The 17,577-nt window shown below is 40.1% G+C and overlaps 1 protein-coding gene across 1 annotated transcript in view; it reads left to right on the forward strand.

Moving 5' to 3' along the window:
• Positions 1 to 3,309: 3,309 nt before the first annotated feature.
• LOC126259377 (glucose dehydrogenase [FAD, quinone]-like) overlaps positions 3,310 to 17,577 on the forward strand; it is a 71,727-nt gene continuing 57,459 nt past the window's right edge. Inside the window, exon 1 of the mRNA XM_049956127.1 lies at positions 3,310 to 3,403. The gene's annotated coding sequence lies outside the window, so the exon portion shown is untranslated. The remainder of the gene's footprint in view (positions 3,404 to 17,577) is intronic.

Below are 17,577 nucleotides of genomic sequence, written 5' to 3' on the forward strand. Positions count from 1 at the left end.
TATTGTGGGTGGGCTTGTCGATGGAGTTCGAGGATATGGAAACCAAATGAATCTTCCGTCAAACTCAAACAAAATAACACTTACATAATATAATACAGTGAATCCATGAATATGCGTTGCACCCGTATTGATATCGGTGTTCCTCCCGTAATATTGCAGAAATAGTTGGCAGGAATGTAGCCGTTGTACTCGATTGCGAGAAGCAGTGGTCACGAGAATATGCGGTCACAAGAAGACAAGAAGACCAGGCTCCACATGGCCACGTGACTCTACACCGAAAAGGAAGACTATCGGGTTCGGCGTATGGCTCTGGTGCTTCGCACTGCATCTGCAACAGTAAATTGAGCAGCAGTTGGCAGCACAGTGATGCAACGAAACGTTATAAATAGGTTACTTCAGGGACTGCTCTGAGCCAGACGCCCTGTAGCGTGCATTCCACCGTCTCCAAACCACCTCCATGTGCGTCTTCAGTGGTGTCAAGCGAGAGCTCATTTGGGAGGGGGGGAGGGGGGGACAGGGTGGAAGACTGTTGTGTTTTCTGATGAAAGCTGGTTTTCCTTCGGTGCCACTATTGACTGTGTATTGGTTGGAAGGAGGCAGTGAAGGTCCTGCAGCCAACCTGTCTGCGTGCTAGACTCGCAGGACCTAGACTGGAGTCATGGTCTGGTTTGCGATTTCATATGACATTAGGAACCATTTCGTGGTTATCCCGCGCACTCTGACTGTGAATTTGTACGTCAGTCTGGTTACATAACTTTCTTATCTAACGATCACGAACGTTACAGCGTTTATAAACCGAACCTGAGAAAAACACGCCTACCAACGTACGTTTATGTCGCACAACTTCTTCTTGGTGTTGCGACATTTTTCCGTCAGCACTATGCACTGCACCGGAATTTATTCAAAATGGCCCCTTGGTCATTTCACAACGGCTAATCAAATAAACTTGATATGTGTTGGTTAAACTTTTCTTTGATACATCAATAATGTCAGTTTTGGTTTTCAGACTAACGACAACACTACAGCTGTTTTCTTAACACCTGTAGAATTTCCTTCGATGTGGGATTTATACATGCCAATGTGATTAAACTTAGAGTCGGTATTCAAACGTTTTGTTTTATAGGGCCATTTTTCAGATAATCTATCTTAAAATTCTTGAACTTCCTTACAGATAGGAGAAAATAACTGCTTTTAAAATAAAATTGCAGTCATAACGATAACAATGTACTCAATAAAACTACAGTGACTAACGTATGAGAACCTCCAATTTATAAGTTATGGAAGATTTGTGTTCATTTCGATGCAAAAATTGTCATTATTATTCCCAAAATAGTTTCAGGGATAACTCGCTATCGTCAGTGATTCATTTTTACTCTAAGATACATTAACTGTAGAGTCCTACTCGCTGATTTTCAATTATTTTTATGGGTTTATGTTTATGTTCTGTACGTGGAAGTATAGTGAGCTAGGAACACATGTTGTTTCCTGGTGAACATTTCAGTCTAGTGACCAGCTGGAGAATCACATGAAGCACTGGAGACCACCATAAGCAGTTTCCAGTATTTTCTATTGTTTTTTATGTTGTGAGAAATAAGGTGGCTTCTGTGTAGATTTTGTAAAAAATACATGTGTGCATAGCTCAGCGATGTACAAAATATTATAGCTAACACTATTAATTCTTCAGAGTTTTATGGTGAGTAAAATTCTGCGTATTTTTAAAAATTATCACAATATGTATTACATTTTAATCTGCAGTTCGTCAGTCGTGCACTATCATGTCTCTTGGAACAAAAGACCTCTTTACATTGAAACACGTGGTATGCTGATGAAATCTTGTCAGGTTTCCATGTGGGTAGCTGCGTCCAAAGTCCGCGACGTTTCGATGTCATTCTCATCATCTTCTAGCAAATGACACTCATCGAAACTTCGCGGATTTTCGAAGCAGCTATACAGGTGGAAGCCCGAGAAGATTTCATCAGCAGTATACATCGGGAAAGCCTACATTCCCATATGAAACACGTGGTATGTTTCAACAATTTTCCCTGTATCTAAAATGGAAATTTGTGGAAGTTGACAACAGCGTTTGTTCCGAACGAATTCCTCTCCCGTGGCAAGCTTTACATCTCAGAGAAGCACTTGCATTCTACGTCCTCAGTTATTTTCTGGATATATTCCAATCTGTATATTCCTATACAGTTTTTGCCATCTACAGGTCCCTCTGCTGCCATGGAAGTTATTCCTTGCTGTCTTAACAGACGTCATCCGTCCCTTCTCTTTGTCAATGTTATCCATATATTCCTTTCCTCCCCCATTCTGCGGAGAACCTCCCCATTCCTAACCTTATCACTTCACCTATGGTATGTATCAGATTAATAACGCAACACATAAACTATTGAATTTGGGTAGCATATTTTTTCCTAGGTACATGACAATGCTGTACCCTGCAACAGCATTTTACATTTGGAACAACCGATATCCCGAGTAATTTTTGTAGTGTCAGAAATAGATTGCTGCACAACTAAAGCAAATGCTATGATTGCAAAATGGAATCAGACACTATATTAAACTCTATTCAGGAGTGGCTGGAGGCGAGAGTCTGAAAAGTGTTTCCATTAATCTGCTCTTACTCTGACGTCTCCTGCGTATTACAAATGTGATAGTGTGTGTGCTCTCCTCAAAGAGCATGTGGTCTGAAAGATTAGCGTCTGTTGTTAGCTGTATTAAATTTTTAAATACACAGACGCGATTGGATAATTTTGCGAATCGTAAGAATAAATAACGTGTTTTAACTCACACCGGAAGTTGATATGCACGAACACAGTAATTAACGCAAAATACAGGCAGCCATTCACAGTGCATAGAATCTTAAAGTCGGCACTGAAGACAAGAGAAACCTAAAAGAAAAATGATATCCGTACACTCAGATATATCGCAGAAACCAGTTCATATGACCGTTTAGTGGATCTTATGTAAACTAAAGGGGGTATAGTCGTTATAAAAATTGATCATGAACGTCAGGTATCAGTAAGGCTCTGCAATATAGCGAGGCATTCGTTCCGAGAAACCTGCAAGCTCCTTTCAGTATTGAGATAGCTTTTCGTACTGCGGATATTTGCATAGAGGAAAAGTGTCGGTCTAAATATAGTATCTTTGCGCAAGTATCGTACGCCATCCCATCACTCACATAATTATAGCCACTCCTTCCTCAAGAACAACAAGTCTTAACAGTTATAATTACAGGGCACCATGACAGCTCGTTATCACGCATGATAAGAAAACCGGTAATACCCTTGCTGTGAAGATGGTCATCCAGCAGCGAGTTTGGCAGTATATATGGACAGGTCGACGCGCCCTGCTGTAGGCAGGTCTACACAAGAGGTGTTCCAAACCAACCAGCGTTAAGGTACGTCCTTCTTCACAGTCTGTCCATTTGACTTGCGTTGCTACTCTCTGAAAAATAGTGAGGGATTAGCTTTGTTTTGATGAAGAAACTAGTGTTTCAGCTCCTTCTCTGATAGAAATAAGTTATTGTTATAGGGAACGGAGTGATTTCTGCTGTACTGTAACTGTTTGTCCAGCCATCGTATGTTGCACGGCGAAGGATAGCTTGTACCACTGATAGCCGTTTTCCTTTCCTGTTCCAAAATCAAACAGAGCGATGGGAAAACGAGCCCTAATATGTCTTATCTGAGCTGTCCTTATACGAAAAGTACGTCGGTGGCGGTAGAATCACTGTGCAATCAGCTTCAAATTCCGGTTCTTTAGATTTTCACGGTAGTGTTACGCGAAACGATAGTCGTCTTTCCTCCAGGGAACCTCATATGAGTTCCTGAAACATTTTTGTAGCACTCACCCGATGATTGAATCTACCGGTAACAAATCTAGCAGCATGCAACTGATTGTTTTGATGTATTTCTCTAGTCCGACCTGGTGAGAATCACAAACACTCGTACAGCACTCAAGAATGGATCGCACTAGTGTTCTCTTTCCGGAGTCCTTTCGAGAAGTCCGTTCGTTAGATGAAGTTTATTTCATGAACCTGGACTCCCCCTGTTCCATTGCTGAGATCTAGTGAGAGGTGGTGGGACGTGCCCTCCCCACGATATGACGTTTGCCCCAAAAGTTGTGTAAAAATCCTATAAATGAGATTTTTAAAATTTGTTTTAAACATTGATTAGAACAGCTCCAAAAGTTTCGGGTGTGCAGCCGCTGCACACCCGAAACTTAATGGAACTTTGATTAGAACACTTTAATAAAAACATGTATTATTTAGAAAGTATATAAACATTTCTTATAATGCGTGATTAAAAGCACTTTATCTTAAACATACCAGCCCTAACTAGTATTCGGATGGAAAAACAGACAGAAATATTCTTACAAATAGGCTTCAAGAAAACAGGATCAACTATTTTTACGGATTCCTGAAATATTGACATTTTGTTGTAATATTGCGCTACACATCAGCTCTTATTAATCCTTTAGCTACTTTGCAGATGAGAAATAACATTGTTTTTACCTTGTTTTAATCTGTATGATTCTGTAGCTTTTCTATATCTTGATTTGAACGATCTCTATGAAAACTCTGCCGGCCGGTGTGGCCGAAAGGTTCTAGGCGCTTCAGTCTGGAACCGCGCGACCGCTACGGTCGCAGGTTCGAATCCTGCCTCGGGCATGGATGTGTGTGCTGTCGTTAGGTTAGTTAGGTTTAAGTAGTTCTAAGTCCTAGATGACTGATGACCTCCGATGTTAAGTCCCATAGTGTTCAGAGCCATTTGAACCATTTTATGAAAATTCTTCTTGGTGACATTCAGCTGTGCTTTCTCCCACAAACGATCAACTTACTAGCACGTGTGTTTCATCTCGTAGGCATGCTCTTTAACAAACGCACTGTAAAAGTTCTGATACAAATGAAGGGTGTGAAAATTGACTATTGACCCTAAATAACAAAAAGTGTGAGGTCATCCAAAAGAGTGCTAAAAAGAATCCGTTAAACTTCCGGTACACGATAAATCAATAAAATATAAAGGTCGTAAATTGAACTAAATACGAGGGCAGTTCAATAAGTAATGCAACACATTTTTTTTCTGAAACAGGGGTTGTTTTATTCAGCATTGAAATACACCAGGTTATTCCCCAATCTTTTAGCTACACAACACTATTTTTCAACGTAATCTCCATTCAGTGCTACGGCCTTATGCCACCTTGAAATGAGGGCCTGTATGCCTGCACGGTACCATTCCACTGGTCGATGTCGGAGCCAACGTCGTACTGCATCAATAACTTCTTCATCATCCGAGTAGTGCCTCCCACGGATTGCGTACTTCATTGGGCCAAACATATGGAAATCAGACGGTGCGAGATCGGAGCTGTAGGGTGCATGAGGAAGAACAGTCACTGAAGTTTTGTGAGCTCCTCTCGGGTGCGAAGACTTGTGTGAGGTCTTGTGTTGTCATGAAGTCGTTTCTTCAATTTCTGAAGAGTAGCACAATACACTTCAGAGTTGATCGTTTGACCATGGGGAAGGACATGAACAGAATAACCCCTTCAGCGTCCCAGAAGACTGTAACCATGACTTTACCGGCTGAGGGTATGGCTTTAAACTTTTTCTTGGTAGGGGAGTGGGTGTGGCGCCACTCCATTGATTGCCGTTTTGTTTCAGGTTCGAAGTGATGAACCCATGTTTCATCGCCTGTAACAATCTTTGACAAGAAGTTGTCACCCTCAGCCACATGACGAGCAAGCAATTCCGCACAGATGGTTCTCCTTTGCTCTTTATGGTGTTCGGTTAGACAACGAGGGACCCAGCGGGAACAAACCTTTGAATATCCCAACTGGTGAACAATTGTGACAGCACTACCAACAGAGATGTCAAGTTGGGCACTGAGTTGTTTGATGGTGATCCATCGATCATCTCGAACGAGTGTGTTCGCACGCTCCGCCATTGCAGGAGTCACAGCTGTGCACGGCCGGCCCGCACGCGGCAGATCAGACAGTCTTGCTTGACCTTGCGGCGATGATGACACACGCTTTGCCCAACGACTCACCGTGCTTTTGTCCACTGCCAGGTCACCGTAGACATTCTGCAAGCGCCTATGAATATCTGAGATGCCCTGGTTTTCCGCCAAAAGAAACTCGATCACTGCCCGTTGTTTGCAACGCACATCCGTTACAGACGCCATTTTAACAGCGCTGCCACCTGTCGAGAGTCAATGAAACTATACGAGACGAAGCGGGAATTTTTGAAAATATTCCACAAGAAATTTCCGGTTTTTTCAACCAAAATTGGCCGAGAAAAAAAAGTGTTGCATTACTTATTGAACTGCCCTCGTACCTATGAATTACAGTTACGAACAACTTAAATTGGAAGGGGCACATAGAAATTGTTGTTAGGAAGGCTAACCAGACTGCATATTAATGACAGGACACTTAGAAAATGTAACAGATGTACTAAATAGACCGTCTACACTATGCTTATCCGTCCTGCTGCGCGATGTGGGATCCTTACTAGATAGGATTGACGGAGTACATTGAAAAAGTTCACTTTTTGTATTATCGCGAAATAGGGAAGAGAGTATCACTGAAATGATTCAGGATTTGGGATTGACATAATTAAAACAAAGGCGCTTTACGTTGCAGAGGTATCTTCTCACGAAATTCCAAACTTTCTCCTCTGAACGAGAAAATATTTTGTTAACGTAGACCTACATGGGGAGAAACGAGCACCATGATAAACTAAGTGAAATCAGAGCTCGCACGGAAAGATTTAGGCATTCATTCTTTCCGAGCGCTATACGAGATTGGAACAATAGAGAATTGTGAAGGTGGTTCGATGAACCCTCTGCCAGGCATTGAAGTGTGATTTGCAGAGTATTCATGAAGACGTAGATGTAGAAATTTGTGTTGAACAGAATAAAATCGGCTTTTTATGCGTTCCAGAATATCACGGCAGACTCACTGACACGCATTCATCTCTACTGCCGCGGCGCCCGAATGAAATCCGCCACTTGTACAGCATTTGTTTCAAAATGGGAAAAGCCGGGCATGCACAAGTGTAAACCATTCAATTCGTTTCAAAGAGGCCAAATAAACTGGTGGTCACTGTAATATTGTCAAGCTTACGGATTAAATTTGTAAAACAAAATCTGATCCACTATATCTAGGTAAGTTCTATGAATTAAAACGTTTTGAGATTTTCATTACACCTCACCCCCATACATTCAAACGAAATTTGGTGTGATTTTTCTGAATCCTTTCCCACCCTTCGACCCAAATTAATAGACGTGCCCTTTTCAGATGAACCACATTTTCCTAAAATTCTATCTATGAACCGAAATCGGCCATTCGTCTTACCTGCTATTGTCCATACGTACTTATTCCATTTCATATCGCTTTACAACGTTACAACCAGATATTTAATCGATGTGCGTGCGCCGGTCGTTGTGGCCCAGCGGCTCTAGGCACTTCAGTCCGAAACCGCGCCGCTGCTACGGTCGCAGGTTCGAATCCTGCCTCGAGCATGGATGCGTGTCATGACCTTAGGTCAGTTAGGTTTAAGTAGTTCTAAGTCTAGGGGACTGATGACCTCAGATGTTAAGTCCCATAGCGCTCAGAGCCATTTGAACCATTTGATGTGCGTGCGTAAAGCAGTACTGACAGATTTCTAATGCTGTATTCGAACACTACGTGATTATTTTGCCTACTCACCTACATTAACTTTTTTTTCCTAAGTTAAGAGCAAGGTGTCTGTCATCTCACCAATTAGAATTTTGTCTAAGTCATCTTGTATCCTCAGTCAACGACGTTACCCTTCCGCATACCACAGCATCATCAGTAAACAGCTGCAGAGTACTGTTCACCCTGTTCATCAGATTGTTTATGTACACTGAAATTAAGAGCGGTCCTATCACACTTCCCTGGTGCAGACCTGACGATGCTCTCGTTTCTGAAGAACACTCGCTGTCAAAGAAAACGTACTAGGCTTTGTTACTTAATGCGTTTTCAAGCCTCTCACATGTCTGGGAACCTCTTCTGTATGCTCGCATCTTTGTTAATAGGCGGGGATACCGCGTCAAATGCTTTCCGGAAATCTAGGAATATGAAACCTGCCTATTGCCCTGTATCCATTATTCGTAGGAGATCATGTGAGGAAAGGGGCAAGCTGACTTTCGCACGATCGATTCTTTCTAAATCTGTGTTAAATTGAGAACAGGAGCTTTTCTGTCTCAAGGAAAAATTATCACGTTCGAACTGAGAATCTGTTCAAATATTCTACTGCAAACCACTTTCAAGGATGTTGGTCTGTAATTTTGCTCGTCCGTTCTTTTACACCTTCATGCACAAGGGTCAAATACGGTTGGAACTTTACGCTGGGCGAGAAAATTGCAATAAATGCAATCTCGCTGAGGGACCGCTGCCGTGGAGCACTCTCTGCAAAACCGATTTCGGATTCCATCTACATCTACATTTATACTCCGATAGCCACGCAAAGGTGTGTGGCAGAGGGCACTTTACGTGCCACTGTCATTACCTCCCTTTTCTGTTCCAGTCGCGTATGGTTCGCGGAAAGAACGACTGCCGGAAAGCCTCCGTGCGCGCTCTAATCTCTCTTATTTTACATTCGTGTTCTCCACGGGAGGTATAAGTAGGGGGAAAGCAATATATTCGATGCCTGATCCAGAAACGCACCCTCTCGAAACCTGGACAGCAAGCTACACCGCGATGCAGAGCGCCTCTCTTGCACAGTCTGCCACTTGATTTAGCTAAACATCTCCGTAACGGTATCACGCTTACCAAATAACCCTGTGACGAAACGCACCGCTCTTCTTTGGATCTTCTCTATCTCCTCTGACAACTCGACCTGCTACGGATCCCACACTGATGAGCAATACTCAAGTATAGGTCGAACGAGTGTTGTGTAAGCCACCTCCTTTGTTGATGGACTAAATTTTCTAAGGACCCTCCCAATGAATCTCAACCTGGCACCCGCCTTACCAACAATTAATTTTATATGATCGTTCCACTTCAAATCGTTCCGTAAGCATACTCCCAGATATTTTACGGAAGTAACTGCTACCAGTGTTTGTTCCGCTGTCATGTAATCATACAAGAAGGGATCCTTCTTACTATGTATTCGCAATACATTACATTTGTCTATGTTAAGGGTCAGTTGCCACTCCATGCACCAAGTGCCTATCCGCTGCAGATCTTACTGCACTTCGCTGAAATTTTCTAATGCTTCAACTTCTCTGTATACTACAGCTTCATCCGCGAAAAGCCGCATGGAACTTCTGGTCCTCGCGACTCATTATTTTCAACTCTGTGACTTGCTTTCTAAGCCAGGTACGCCTATTACTATTTCCTCCCTATGGATGTCTTTACGACGAGCAGACGATTGTGCTTTTGTGCGATCCTTCTGTGTTAATGACATTTTTCTTTAAACTGCAGCGCTCCTTTTGTTGTTTTCTGTTGCCACCCGCGACTGGTTAACGACTGAGTGGACGGAAGCTTCGCGCCGCTTAGCGATTTTACATAGAACAAGAATTTTCTCGGATTCTCGGAAAGACCTTTTGCTAAGTTTTACATGCGCTCCAATATCTACTAAATTTTACCTGTCGTCATTTGTGCGTTCTTTTTTGAAACGGGAGTGCAGCAGTCTTTGCTTCATCATCATTTTTCGAATTTTGTTATGAAACCACAATGAATAAAACCATCCTGTAGCTATACCGACACTGTCGATAAGAATGCATGTTTGTAGCTACAATGTGTAAAATATTTCCACTGCGCGAGAGCTGCCGAACTGGCTGATCATACAATTTTCGCGAAACGCTTTCAATAGCATTTCAGGAGACTACCTGTCTGAACAACCTGAAATTAATCCATAGATATCTCAGTCTATACTCAATAGGTTAAATTTGCCTCGAAGTAATATTGTGTCATCTTGGTATTTCTGCGTTACTAAGTGTAAACTTACTTTAAGTGATTCTTAAACTATCGGACTGCAAAATTATCTAATAACTGAGTTTAGCAAGACCTGTTGCACGCATCCAGATGAATTCTCAGTCAGGCTCAATTTTTGTCGACTGAAATGCATACTCCGCCTCCTGTCTATTTCATATACGTTGTTTGCCTCCATAAATATCTCACAGCTTTTTACTTTCCTGCTTTCTGCTAGAGAAATGAGTTATCAAGGAGTATCGGTTGATCTGTTTCACAAAAATGTTGATTGAACAAATATTTACTAAAATGTCGCCTCCGAAATTGTACTTGTACGTTTTGTCATCACGTTGATATTGAAATAAGTTAAGACATTGTGTCGCAATTTATTTCTTTGCGTTGTAAATTTTATTCTCTAGCTCCTTACGTCTCAGAAGAGTAAAAAATACCAATTACTAATCTCAAACTTTGGTTTTAAGAATAATCCAGTAATGTTTTGAAAGTTACCCGCTTCCAATCGGGAAAGCTGGGAAATTTTTGTTTTCCCTGTGTCAAATATCATCGTACTTATTAAATTTCACCAGAATACATAATGAAACGTGGACACATGTAAGTTAGAATTCAGCAAGTTTTTGAGACTTTGGGCTCTGTTCTAGACCCCTTTCCGAATCTGTCTCCAGAGGTAGTTTACCAATAAGTTTTCATTACACTGTCTCTGGTAGCGATGTTCAAATTTCTGTATACCTTTACAAGGGTTCACTTTGCGCTTCCGACAACGACGCCACGTTCTCTACATAACCGTCAGTAGCATGCAGCCTGGAAGAGATCGTGCGTCTCACCAAGCCAATGTTCTTCACAGTAGCCTTGAACAGTTCCACATAGTTCTCGCCCTTGTAACAGCCCAAACGACGGCGACAAGGTAATTTACAACAACTATCTCCTCCTCGCTGTTCGTCCTTGGAAATTTCCAGTATGGCAAGGACTTCTTTATCTATTGTGCCACAAAAACGTCGGCTTTTAACTTTGCCTCAGTTTGAGAAAGACTCCAAGGAGGTATCTGAAGGCCGCCGACACCGACGTCAGGCCTCCAATAAACCGCTTGATTACGCCCAAATTTAAGTGTGACGGATTCATCAACAGTTCTTTTGGATCTACCAGTGGTTCCCAATTGACATTATTCTTTCATACGCGGAATTTATTTCTCGGTGGCCAGTCTCTGCCATCCCAAAACAAGGAAACCAGAGAAACGTAGCAAAACCACTTTTGAGGCCAATCCGAATTCCCACCATTAATTCCCAGCCATATTGACCATATTTCAAAGATTATAACAAATACCTGGCACTTTTGTACAGTTCGTTAAAATAAAATAAATGAGCCATAAAATGAGTGTACGAAAAAACAACTCTGAGGCACTTTGATGAGTTGTCAACGAAAACGCGCCACTAGTTTGGACTGTAATTTGACCAAGTCAAACAGAAGAGTCACATCGGGTCAGATGCGCAGGTCATTTTAACGAGGAGAAAAAGCTGGAAAATGCTTTAAGACGCTGTTCCAATACTTGCACCCTTTCATCTACAAGTTCCACTGATTCATCTTGATATCACAAGCTCAGCATGAGATTTGGTAGGACCAAAGTCTCCGATCAGGTCCTCACAATCTTCCTACTTAGGATGCCAAAGTTCTCCCTCCTCAGTTGAAAAATCTGAATCTACAACTTCTCTTTCAGCGTGTGAAATCTGTTATGAATATAACCGATGCCCTGCACTGTACAGGTGGCCAAAGTGCGCTTTACAGGGCTGTACACATCTTACGAGATGCTAGAACGGAGTAGATTTTTGCTCTCGTCTTCGTAAAATTACCACGTTGGTAGCAGAATCTATCTCGAAACATCTTGGGATTCCAAATTTTAATGATCTAGCTAAGCGTATGAAGGATCAAGACAAACTGAACTAGTGACTTTGTAACCTCCCCAGAGATAAATAATATGAATAATATTCACATTTAGTGTAACCTCCCAACAGTAAAAGTTCCGAAACCTCCCAACAGTAACCTATCAATAGTAAAATGTGACTAATCTCTCAATAAAAAATTGTGGCTCACTTATAACCTTTCAATACCTGACTGTGAATTTAAACTGGTAAATTTAGGACGTCAGCAGTGTTGCGTCATGGCCCTGAAAGATCATTCTGAATAAATTGAAAAGTCTTACTTCAGTAAGGTCGCCGGATAACGCATATATATCTGCTCCTATAAGAAATTATTTTGGCACAGCCGAGTGCAGTGCTGGCCAATAGATTTGTCATGTATAAAAAGAAACAACTGATTTTTCTTTTCAATTATCAGGATGACCAAGGATTGGAGAAATTAATAAATTCTTTAAACTGAAATGAATGATTGTCAAAAGTTACTTTTTATGAGAAAGTTTATTATTAAGAGATTTTTTTTAAACATTTACATGGGACTTGATATAACAATACTACATATGCGCGAGGCTGCTTTTACCTTATACTACAACGCTCAGGCTCCGCCATCGCTCCCCAGGACCGACCCAGCCAACTCCACACACAACTGATAGCAACTACTTACGCCTACTGCTACACAGTTCCTACTGCAGTCAACACTGCTCTTTGGTCTGAGATTCTCTTATAGCTTACATATCGCAGGCAGCGCGAGCAATCCATCGAAATTACATCTGGTCGAATGCGCTAGCAAGAAATTCCTTAATCATGGACCTCTTACATAACCCTCCACTGGGGGAGGGGGGCGGGGGCAAAATTTGGCAGCGATGGTGAGTCAACTGGACCTGCCATGAGCAACAAATTTTTTTTATAATCTATTTAGTTTACTAAGTCTACAGTCATAGAGTATATACATATATATATATATAACATTATTGATAAATAATATAAGTACAGAACATAGTAAGAAATGAAATAGAGTGCACACGCACTGTGTACTGAATATGTTGAGAAATGAAAAAAGTATACGCAATGAGTACAAAATATATTAACAAATGACATAAAGTGCGCATGCACTGTAGAAGTCTTTAGCATTTTTACATGAACTGATCACATGAACAAATGAAATGAAGTGCACACACACTGCATATGTCTTAAGCATTTTTTACAAGAACTGAATACATTATCAAATCAAATAAAGTGCACTCGCACCGTACAAGTCTTTAGTATTTTTACACGAATTAAATATATCAGGGAGTGAAATAAAGTGCACTCGCACTGTAAAAGTCTTTAGCATTTTTACAAGAACTGAATACATCAGGAAATGAAATAAAGTGCATACGCACTGTATAAGTCTCTAACATTTTACAAGAAGTAGGAAGGGAATGGGAAGGATAGCATCATGGTTGTAGCACAGTGGGTTGCACGTAGCTGCACTAAAAGTCCATATCTTTCTACACAAGCACAACACCAAGTGAGACAATCTGAAGTTCTCTTCCCAAAGTATTTATCAGTGTAGCCAAGACACTGAAATGTTGTATTAACCCTAGCATTACCAACGGGGGGGCCTCTTAGGCCCACTGACTCAGTTTATCTATGTTGTATCCACACCCTTTGATATATGAACTTGAAAGCAAAGGTAATTGTTCGTTATTGAATGTACTATTGAGTCATTACAGAATTTCGGAATAAAAATGTAATTAAAATTCATTTACTTGATTTAATTCTCTGTGGGCCTTAGAAGCCCACCCGTTGGTAATAGCAAGGAAAGATTTACGAGGTTGAGTCTCTCGTTTCAAATTCTTACCATGAAACGAATTTTGGCATTGTTGCCTTCAGACATATTATTATGAAGCGGACCATTGTTATTTTCAGTGTTTCTGCTGCTGTTGAACCAGCAACATGAGTAGACATCGTTTACGTGATAGTTCCATTGAAAGAGTGCTAGAAGAAGTTTTGAACGAATCAGATTTAGAGGAAAGTGAAGTGGATGATGATGTGGAAGAAATTAGAACTGATTCATCGTCTGAGAATGAAGATGAGGTTGAAGCCAATCCTCCAGATGATAAAGATACGGAATGTGATAAATTCATTGCAAAAAGTGGACGAGAGTATATTACGAAGCCATCTCGACAATATCGGCGTTCTGTACAAAATATAGTGCGAGAAAGAATGGGGCTAGGACAACAAGGAAGAATTGCGTCTCTGAAAGAGGCTATAGAGCTCTTTTTTACACCTCAAATTATGAATCTAATAAAACTACACTCAAATGAAGAGGCTTCTCGACTAGGTATTCAGCACACAGATGAAGATGAGTTATTTTGTTATATAGGACTCTTGCTAATCATGGGTTCAAATCATGACAATAAGATACCTGTCCAAGATTTATGGTCTTTGCTTCAGGGCCGACAAGTGGACTATGGATCAATGAGTCGGACCCGATTTTTCGAATTGACTAAAATATTGAGGTTTGATGATAAGAACACAAGAGAAATTCGTCGCCAGACTGACAAGTTTGCTCCAATGTGGGAAATTTTTGAAAGCTTCAATTCTTCACTTCCATTGTATTTCATTCCTGGTCTACATACAACAGTGGATGAGATGTTGTCTTTGTTCCGTGGCCGCTGTCCATTCAAGGTGTTTCTAAAAGAAAAACCTGGAAAATACGGCATTCTAATTCGAATGCTGTCTGATTCTGAGACTAGATATGTGATCAGCATGGACATCTATACAGGCAAGTCAGGAAATACACAGCATTCAAATGGACCGATGGAAATTGTAAAGAGACTAATAAAACCTATTGAAAAATCAGGCCGTAATGTTACCACAGATCGGTACTATACTTCAGTGGAGCTTGCTGAGACTCTATGGAATGATTTTCACCTCACACTTGTTGGCACCCTACAGTCTAACAGACGACACATACCTGAAGAGCTGAAGACTACAACTGGCCGCAGTTTACACTCTTCCATCTTTGCTTATACTGACACAGAGGCCACCAGTTACTCTTGCATCAACGCTAGTCCGCGAGAAGCCAAAACGACTGCTGTTGATGCTTTCAACTTATCACTCAGAAGGGGTGTTGAATGAAGACTCAAAAAAGACTAACATAAATCTTTTTTATAATTCTACAAAGGGAGGCGTGGACACCATAGACCAGATGGCAAGACACTACAGCACAAAGAGAGGAACAAGAAGATGGCCTTTGTCCCTCTTCTACACACTCATTGACATAGCAGCAATAAATGCATATTCACTCTTCCTCCTCAACTTTCCGAATTGGAAAAAGAATTTGCTAAACCGCAGAAGAGTTTTTATCACTAACTTAGGTCTCGAACTAATAAGATCTCAAGTAGATAAACGGGCACAAAATTTGTATGGACTTCAGAAGCCAGTAATAATGGCAATGGAAAGCATCACACAACGGAAGCTCAGCTGCTCTGTAGAACCATCATCCTCAACAGCAGAACCAGGAACACGTGGACGGTGCCACCTATGCTGCCAAGAAGCTGCATCTAAAAAGATCAAGTACAACAAGCTGGGAAAGTCAACTGTTACCTGCTCTCAGTGCCACAAACATGTCTGTGGGAAACACTGCAGGAAGACAGTGTTGTGTGAAAAATGCGTTGCAGAATGAGACAGTAAATTTTGTTTGCTTCATGTAGTGTATCGAATTAAAAAAGTCGTTTTTATAAGAAAACACTATTTTGAAACATTATTCCAAAAAATATATAAACTGAATCTCGTGATTTGTTCATTTTATTCCTATTATAATAACATCTTTTATTATCCAGTATACAAAAACAATGTCTAAGCATTTTGAATTGTTATTAGAGGTATCAGAAGTAAATAAACTTGATTTATGATAAAATAAATTGTGGTATTCTTTATGGGCCTTTGAGGCCCCCCCGTTGGTATTACATGTAACAAAAAATACGTTGGTAATGCTAGGGTTACTGTCCTATGTTATCATTTTGGTAGTACATTAGGTACACCGAACAGCAGGACCATAATGACATCTCCATCGTTCAAGGTGGTAAACAGCTTGATATGTCAACACCACGTTCTTGTAGAATCCATACTCTTACGTCAACGTAGAATTAGTGCAGAAAGCAAATCTAGTGCTCCGTGATCATGAGGATGGACCAGACATACGAATATTGCAGTAATTGCTGGTAATTAGGTCAGAAGGTGAAGGACATTAAGTCGTATGCTGGTCATCATCCAGAAGTACATTAGTGTATCAACCGATCTGAATAATTATTGGCACTCATTGGCCATTTACTAAACATTTATGTACTATGTATGGAGTATTACAGAACATTAATTATAAGTCATCTAATTACACTAATTATTGGCATCATAGGTCTTCTCATTACAGTAATTATTGACATTCATTTATGCAGTGTTAGAAAGTGTCATTCATAAGTCATCTCATTACAGTAATCATTGGCATAGCATTTATGCATAAGTCATGTAATTACAGTTATCATTGGTATAGCATTTCTGCATAAGTCATCTCACTACAGTAATCATTGGAATAGCGTTTATGCACAAGTCATCTCATTATAATAATCATTGGCATACCATCTATGCAGTATTACAAAACATCATTCATAACTCATCCCTTTACAGCAATTATTGGCATCATGTCATCTCATTACAGTAATCATTGGCATCATCAGACATCTCATTACAGTAATCAGTGGCATTCATTGGCCAGTTACTAAACATGTAGTAAGTATTGAGTATTACAAAACACTATTCATAACTCATCTGATTGCCGTAATTATTGGCACTCATTGGCCAGTTACAAAGTATTCATATGGTTTTACAAAAGATTATTCAGTATTATTCACAAGTCATCATTCAAAACAGGAGTTAGTGAGTGTAGCAGCAAGCTACTGGTGTTTATATATGATATCATGTAAGTGACATAAGACATATTTAAAATGTAAGACATTGTTAACTATTACTCAAGGTTGGTAGTCCAATAATACATAGACATAATGGAATCACACACAGAAAAACATGCTTTATATTTACGACTAAAAATATACCTTAAACTGATAGAATTTTTTAGTTGTATACTGGTAATAGTTGCGACTGGTTTTTTTTTTTTTTGTGCTAGCAATGCGTTGCGTTGGGATCGACGATTAATTACTGGGGTATGAAAACTTTTGTTTTTGACTTATTGCTGGAAATAACGATTAATACCATCATTCGTCATGAGTCAGCTGTAGCAAGGTTATGAAACAAGTACAGTATTTGTGATCACATTCATAAATGATAGACACAACTGGGTAAAAATACAAGTACTATAACAGATTTGATAATTAAGTGCTTATAACATATTAGAATCATGAAAAGCTTCTCCTGGAAAAAATACAAAGTGGATTATTGAGCTGAAAGAAGAAATGTATTCATATTATGCTGAAAAGAAGTAAACTTCGAATTAACAGGTAATGAAACGTGTACTTAATATGCATGTACTCTAGCTGTCTTTCCCAAAACATTGAGTCATTATACTATGTGACATAAGACATACTGTCAAAAGGAACTGCAACAAATACTTAAATAGCTACATAGCATCTCCTAACTAATACAAAATATATAAACCTCATCATTATCATCATGTGCAAAGGAAAACTTCATTATTCATGTTACCATAACTTCATCATTATCA

Source organism: Schistocerca nitens, chromosome 5 (genome assembly GCF_023898315.1).
Source record: "Schistocerca nitens isolate TAMUIC-IGC-003100 chromosome 5, iqSchNite1.1, whole genome shotgun sequence".
NCBI classification, from domain to species: Eukaryota; Metazoa; Arthropoda; class Insecta; order Orthoptera; family Acrididae; genus Schistocerca; species Schistocerca nitens.